The sequence below is a fragment of the Emydura macquarii genome, unplaced genomic scaffold (assembly GCF_026122565.2).
Source record: "Emydura macquarii macquarii isolate MOO-44397 ecotype Brisbane River unplaced genomic scaffold, CSIRO-AGI_Emac_v2 contig_3220, whole genome shotgun sequence".
NCBI classification, from domain to species: Eukaryota; Metazoa; Chordata; order Testudines; family Chelidae; genus Emydura; species Emydura macquarii.
In genome coordinates, this window is record NW_027133357.1 from 4,036,972 (window position 1) to 4,044,819 (window position 7,848).

The 7,848-nt window shown below is 44.9% G+C and overlaps 1 long non-coding RNA gene across 1 annotated transcript; it reads left to right on the top strand.

The window, feature by feature from the left end:
* Positions 1-936: 936 nt before the first annotated feature.
* Positions 937-6,973, top strand: LOC137142414 (uncharacterized). The gene is made up of 2 exons (XR_010916915.1): positions 937-1,024; positions 6,573-6,973. It is a non-coding gene; the product is annotated as an uncharacterized lncRNA (long non-coding RNA).
* Positions 6,974-7,848: the final 875 nt, after the last annotated feature.

Consider the following 7,848-nt stretch of genomic DNA (forward strand, 5'->3'; position numbering starts at 1 on the left):
TCTCCCCCCAAGACTCAATCTCCTTTCCCCAGATGCCTCCGTTTTGTTCTGAGGCAGGTTTTGCCTGTGATTTCCTTACCCCTCAACTTGCACAGCCAGCGGTGTGTCGATTTTTGCTTCCCATTCTCCTTCCCCCGCCACCGTCCCCTGGCCTTCTTACTGACATCCTTATCTGGTCCTCTGACCTGACCTGCCGGTGCACTCCGGACTTGGCGCTGCCCTGACCCGACCCAGGGAGGGCACTATTGCTGGTCATGGCTGCCCTGGGGCCTACTCCTCAGCTCCCTCTGCTCCTCTCCCTTTGAAAAGCCTCTGTGTCACGCCACTGATGAAAATAAACACAGCCAGTATTTTCATTCCTAATCCGATTCCGAGCTCCCCTTGACCCTAATGCTTGGTACCCAAAGGAGTATTGTGTGACGGAAATGCATTCCTGCCTGCTCCTGCCCTTTCTGGTGACCGTGGATAGTAGAGGCCAAACTAGTATTGAACGAATACAACCGTGATGGGAAGCTTGAGCGCGGATCTGCAGACAGGATGCAGATTAGCTAGCACAGACCAATCAGAAACGGCTACAGCCACAGGAGCAGCCAGCTGGTTACAGTTACCTCACTCACGCTTAGAGATAAATCAGGAATCCGAGAAAGATGGGAGCTCAGCACAGTCTAGATTAGGTGGAATTTACCTGTGGATGTGCTTGCATGGCCCTCTTTTTGCTATAGTTTCTGAGCATCTTGTGATTGTTAATGGATGTTATCCTCCCAATAGCCCTCTGAGGTAGGGAAGGATTATCCCCATTTTACAGAAGGGGAACTGAGACAGAGGTATTTTAAATGACTTGCCCAAGGTCACATTGGAAGTCTATGGCAGAACTGGGATCTCCAGCGTCCCAGTCTAGTCCCTTAGCTACTAGTTCTTTCATTCTACTCATAGCATGGGAGAACTGCAGAAGGGTTCAGAGGTTGCTTTGAAGATGCTTCCCACAGAAGATTGAGAAGAAATCTCCAGCCTTTTGGAAAACTGGGTAAGAAGCCTCTTGAGAAGGGGCAATCTTCAGCAGAGACACGTGAGGCCATTAGGTAGTGTGGACTCTGATCACCCCTTCACAGTCGGATACTGCCTGGGCTTTAATTGCTGCTGGCTGTGAGCAGGTGTTTTGGGTACTGTACAGTTGGGCGAATTTTTTTTCAGCCAAACTTTGTTCAGCGAAAAATGCAGATTCAGCAACACCGAAATATTTCACCAATTTGTGTCCAAATCACCAAATTGCGTCAGTTGGAAAAGCCACCAAACCCTTAAAAAAAAAAAATTCGTTTTGATCTTTTCAAAAGGGGAACGTTCAATGTTATGATTTAAAACAACTTTTTATAACACAATTTCCTTCACTTCTATTTAAAAAGATAGTAAAAAATGTTTAGACATGGTCAAAAAGGAAATAATTTGATTTTTGTTGAAACAAAATATTTTGTTTGACGTGAAACAAGATGTTTTTTGAGTTTTCAATTTGCCAAATTTTTCAGAAAATGGTTCAACCTAAAACAATTTTTCAGAATTGATACTGAACCAAAAAACCCTGCTGTTTGCACAGCTCTAATCTACTGACTTTCAGATATTACCCAGCTACGAATGGCCTTTACACAGGCCCCTGGTCCTGATTGGAGCTGGAAAAGAAAAGAACTCTAACCAAGTTTCAGTCCAAATTTCTGTTCTAGGGTTGGGCTAAATTTTAACCCATCTTCCATCCTGAGATCTCCAAAACCTTTAACATTTTTCTCAGAGTTCCCAGAGCAATAGGGACCCGGGGACACATTTCTGGAAGACTTTTCTCCTTACATTTTTTTACAAGCTGTATAGGGAACCATGAGTTTAACCTAGAGCCATTGGGTGACTGACATTCTATTGATTTGTTTGCTCTCTAGAAAATCTCAGGTCCTGAATTGCTTTGTTTTACTGAGTCCAAACTTCCCCACAGTTTAAGGGGGTAAAGAGTCAGAACAGGTTCTGTTCTGTTACATAAGGATGGACCCAAGCTGCAAATTCAGATCCAAATTGACAGCCAGATCCTTAGTTCCTAATCTCAGTGGCCCTACATTGATTTATACCAGCTAAGGGGCCCGGCTCCCCTCCCACAAAGAATATGCATTTGAACTTCCTTTAGAGTTGGAGAGAGTTTGGATCAAGGGCTGCAGTTTGTGGCTATCTCTCCTCTGAAGGCTTCTGACCCTGAGTGACCCTTTATAGCAGCCTGCTCTCAGATTTTGAATTTGCAACGTAATATGAAACCAGTTGAGTTTCACCTTGTTTCGAGTTTCACTGCAGACATTTCACACAGCCAGTAAATTTGTATGTGGTTCCAGATGCTGGAGATAAGAATCTCTCTCTGCCTATTGGCTTTTCCTGCACACGGCCCTGTTTTCCGCTGCAAGCTGCCCTTTTCTTTACCTGCTGTGGGGAAAGATGCAGGTACAAACTGAAAAGGACCCTGGCAATGAATGGATATCATGAGTGATGTCATTTGTCATGCAAGCCTGAGCAGCGATGCAGTGGGTGACCAAGGGCATCTCACTGAGAGAGGGGCTGTTAGTGGAGAATGACTGAAAGATCCCATGTGCCATAAAGAATCTAGTACATGGGGGCAAGCCAATGCTGCACGGACAGTACCCCCTGGGCTTGCCAGCCTGCAGCACCCAGGGGCAAAGAATGATCCAAATTCACAGCCAGGAAGCTGACTATGGGAGTGGAGAGACAGGTTTCCAATTTAGCTTTGTTACCAGGTAAAACATCCTTTAAAAGTTGAAATATTATACCTGGAAGAAATACAATGAGGGACCAGTTGGGGTCTTCAACAGAGCTTGGCTGATGGATAGCAGCTGATGATCTGGCTCTCTGTTTTCAGGTGTTTCACTCTCTCTGAAAAATATCAGGGGTAGAAGAAGGAGTTAATTATTTTTCAAGCCTATGAAGGATTTGGTAAGGGAAGAGGAATGATCTAATGGATAGGGCAGTGGGCTAGGACCAGGAGACCTCCATCCAGTTCCCAGCTCAGCCAGTGATGTCCTGCATTGCCTTTGGCAAGTCATTTAACCCCGTGCCTCAGTTTCCCATTAACAAATTGGGAACAATCCTTCCCTACCCTACAGAGATGTTGTGAGTCTAAATGCATGGATAATTCTGAGTTGAGCTTATGTATTATGGTGATGAGGACCGAGATCACAGGCTCCTGGGATGAGAGAGCAGCATTTCAGGACATTCCTGTTCTTCCCCTATTGGGCAGATGTCATGGCTGAGAAGGATTTAAATAAACCTTTGGCAAACAGGGGAAAAACTGCAGACAAGCTGGCTTTCAGAGGTCTGTGAACTGCTATAAACACTTACCCAAGCCTTTGAAACTGAAAAGTAGTTTAATGTGCCAGTTAAAGGCTTCTCCTGGGATGTCCCCTGACTTTACAGGGGCTAATGGACTGAGATATGCTGGGGACTTAAAGTGTAAAAAGAGGAGCATGTTTACAGTGCAATGACAGCAGCAGCCCCCGGCTGACCCCTGATTGATGAGGGTCTTTCTCTATTACTGCAGCAGAGACGAGGGAGGGACAGAGGACCAACCCGGCCAGTTATCCCAGAAGAACCTGCCAGTGTCCACCCAAGAGCTGGGAACCTTAGATCAGGTGATTAGAAAGCAGACTTGTCCCAAAAGGGGCTCTGCTTTACTATAGAGATTCTGTTCCTCTCCACGCCTGCCTGCTGCAGATTTAAAGAAACAGTACACCGCTCACACTTCCGCGCTGCACAGTTCACTCTCATGCCCCAGGCCCAACAGACTGAGCGAAAACAATTTCTCTGGTAGCTTTTCCTGAGGATCTCAGTCTCAACACACTGTACAAACATTAATGATTCAGCCCTGTAAGTTGTGTTAATATCACCCGGGGAAACTGAGGCACGGAACGGTGACTTTACCGCAAAATGTGGCTGCTGCTTAGTAAGTGCTGCTTAGTGCAGACAGATCCATCACACCAGCATTCTGTGGTCTGAACTTGATTCCCATTAGCTTCTAGGTGGTGCTTGAGATGTTAGGTTGGACTCCATAATGATTTGGAACATGGCTAACTCAGGGTATCTCCCTCCCTGTGCAGTACTACCCCTGTTGCAATCAGGGCCAGGTAACAGCCCCTTGGTTTAAAAGAGAAGGGTATTGATCCCAGGTTGTTTCTGGTCTGGATCATCTTGTGTCTGCATCTCACTCTCCCCTCACTCCAGCAGAGCTGGGATCTACTGATACTTTGTGGACACCCTGCTGGACTCCTTTCTTTCCCCAGGTTTTACTTTTAAGGGAGGATTGAGGGATTGGGGTTGATCTGGGATACCTGTTATTTCTGGTTAGTGAGTTAAATGGGCATCTCTGATTTTGAGAGATGATGTCAAATTAAAAGAGGACAAGCAGGTTTGGGGGTTGAGGATTTATCCTTCAGTGGTTTGTGTGCTTACATCTCTAGAATAGCATTTATTTCTGTTTGTACCAATTCTAAGCACCCAGCAAAAGCTGTGAGTGCTGACATAATACTAAGAGTTAAAATAATATGGTAAATTCAAGGTTTAGATTTTCAAAGCAGTGTAAGATTTTTCACACTTCTCGCATAAAAATATCTCTCAGATTGCCTTGAAAATCTGATCCAGAATATCTATTAGCTCTCTGTGCTCTTGCCCTTTTCCATTGGTTGTCAAATAGTATGTTTAATAAACAAAAATGATACTTTTTAATAGGCCCAATATTGCAAAGTACTGACCTTTTCCCCAAAGTGCAGGGCACCCTCCTTTTACTTAGATTTGTAAGCTCTTTGGGGCAGGGGCTGTCTTTTTCCCCAGTGTTTGTACAGTGCCTAGCACCATGGCGTCCAGGTCTGTGACTGGGGCTCCCACGCACTATCACAATACAAATGATAAATAATAATAATTTGGGGCAAATCAATAGAGTTATGACAATTTACATCAGCTAGGGATCTTCCTCAGCTAGAGTGGCGGGGGTAACTTGTTACCTCTCCGAAGCGTTGAGCAGCTTGCAGGAGGTGGGCCCCAAAATTACAAATGACTTGATAAGAAGCATCTGGAGCTCGGGGTGTGTGTGTGTGTGTGTGTGTGTGTGTGTGTGTGTGTGTGTGTGTGTGTGTGTGTGTGTGTGTGTGTGTGTGTGTGTGTGTGTGTGTGTGTGTGTGTGTGTGTGTGTGTGTGTGTGTGTGTGTGTGTGTGTGTGTGTGTGTGTGTGTGTGTGTGTGTGTGTGTTTTTTCTTTTCTTTTCTGAGAATAAATCCAAAGGAATGAATAAAAGAAATAAAGACCAAATGTTTAGATTTGCTATAGAGGAATTTGACTGGACAGCTCGCCCATTGCTACGTCAAACAGTCAGACTGGTTGGATAGCGCCAGAAATATTTTTGCTCCCATCAGCAGAAATCCCCCATTTCCGCTCCCTTCCTAAAGGCTGAAATTTGATTTGCACAGATCATTTTGAGGTGGGTGGAGCACAAAAAGAATGAACCCGTTAATTTCACATTCTGCGGCATCTTGGTTTCGTGCTTTTTAAAAGAAAAAAAAATGAAATTGGTTTGTTTTTCTGAAGAGAATTAACAGATCAGCAAGCACATAATGCAAAGAGGTATAGGAAGGTTTCTGAGCTAAGAGGTGTGGGAGTGGCTGAGTGCAGAGACAGGCTGTGTCTGGGTGTCTAGGATAATCACACAGGATAGAGTTCTTTCTTTTGCAGTTGTGCATAAGGGCTCAGCCAGAATCAAGACCCTCTTGTGCTAAGCACCATACAATCAGGACTAGTCTACACTGAACATATACTGATTTAACTAAACTGGTTTCTAAATTGATTTGTGTTCACATAAGGGATTGTACTGATTTAATTAAACTGATTTCGTTAATAGATTCATAGATACAAAGGCCAGAAGGGACCATTATGATCATTTAGCCTGCCATAACAGACACCAGAGAATGTAATTCGTGTATCAAGACCAATCATTTCTGACAGAGCTAGTTAAATTGGAGCAATTTTTGGCTGTTGACTGGACCTCAGATAGGAAGGCATAATGCCTGCCCTAAAGAGTTTACAGGCTAAAGCTTTCTTTCTTTCTTTAGAAATGCATGCGCCAGACTCTCTGATGCCTGGGAAGGTGGGTGGAGATCCAAGGAACAAAAGGACCTCCCCCCACATCTGAGGGAGGGGCCACAGAATTTGCCAGATTGACCGCTTTAGAGGCTGAAGACCTCTATTTATCCACCGCCCAAGGACACAGTAGGGGAATTCTGGATCTTAATCTCAGCCTGAATTTTGTGGCCATCCCTTTTCTCTCTGCTGGACTGAATCAAAGCCCTGGATCTGAACACCCCCAAACATTGAGGAGGTTTGGATTCTCATATAAAAATCAGGGTTTCAGTTGTAAACTCTTTAAGGCAGGGACCATCCTTTTGCTCTGTGTTTGTACAGCACTTAGCACAGTGGGGGCCTGGTCCATGATTAGGGCGCCTAGGCACTATTGCAATACAAATAATGATTATTGCTCAATTATTACGGCTCAGGGTCATCTCCGATTCTGGCTCAGGAGGGTTGCATGAACTCAGTGGAAGAACGGTCAGGTTTCTGAAGGCTGTGTCCTGGAAATATAAGCTGAAGAGGTGGTTGAAATGAAACAGGGAAGATAATGTTTCAACAGCAAAAGTCCAGGCTGAGCGTTTGCTTGAGGACTGGCTATTCTGTGCAGAGATACGCGAGCGACATCTAGTGGCAGAAGGACACCAGAGAATTAGGATGAAATTCAGTGCACAGAATTCAAAGTCTGACCTGATGGAAGTGGATGAAGTGGTTTAATGCCCTTCTGCTGAGCTCTGTAACTGGGCCCTGAGCCCCACCAGTGCAGAAGAAGTCAATGGGGATTTTACCTGTATATTGTGAATGTGGAAGGGAGACCTCTGGTGATCTTTCCAGTTCTGAGCATCTCTGTGGGGTCTGGGACGTAGCCAGGCTGCCCAGTATTAAGAAAGGGACATTCATGTCTATCAGCCTGCAAGGACTGAGGGTCTGAAAGCAGCAAGGCTGGGGGTGAAGGATTTTTTTGGAGGTTCTGGAGAAGAAACATGGCCCCCTAAGCTCATTGCTCCTGCCTGGCTCATGATTTACCTGTGATCATGATTTATCACTTTCCGCTGGGAAGGAGCCTGGGGCTGTGGGATAAGCGCAGTCCCACCAAACACAGGTGCTCTAAAATCGTGATTCAGGCCCCACAAATCATGAAATTGGCTTCATCAGGCAGGAGATTTTAAAAAAATGCTCAGTGTTGGGTTCTCTTTATTTGCCTTCTGGCTTCGGAGCCATTGTTAGGAAACACTTTTTCAAGCTTTTCCCTGCAACCAGGAGAGCTAAAAACTTCTGTTTCTTTATTCCCAATTAATAAAAGCTGAGATTCTCATCAAACTACCTGACTCCAGGAGCTGGGGCTTTAAGAATAGCCCCATATATTGTGAGATTTGGGATAGCCCAGAAATCTCGTCGTTCTTTCTCCTTACTGGCCTGTTTCAAAGGCCATTGGTGTCAGTGGAGTCTTCTGCTGACTTAAAAGGGGTCTTGATCAGGCCTTCTACTTCTTTAAGATGGGTTTTTCAATTAGGTATTCAAATTACATTGAAGGCAGGTACTTAATTCCCTTAGGTGCCTTGAAAACACTAGCCTCAGTCTGACTCTCAATCCCTTCCTTCCCTCCTTACCTTGTCTCATCTGTGCAGTGAAATTATTTACTGCCCCTTTAACATAATTAACTTGTAACAATCCCAAACTGTTAGCAGCCTGGTCAGTCCCTAT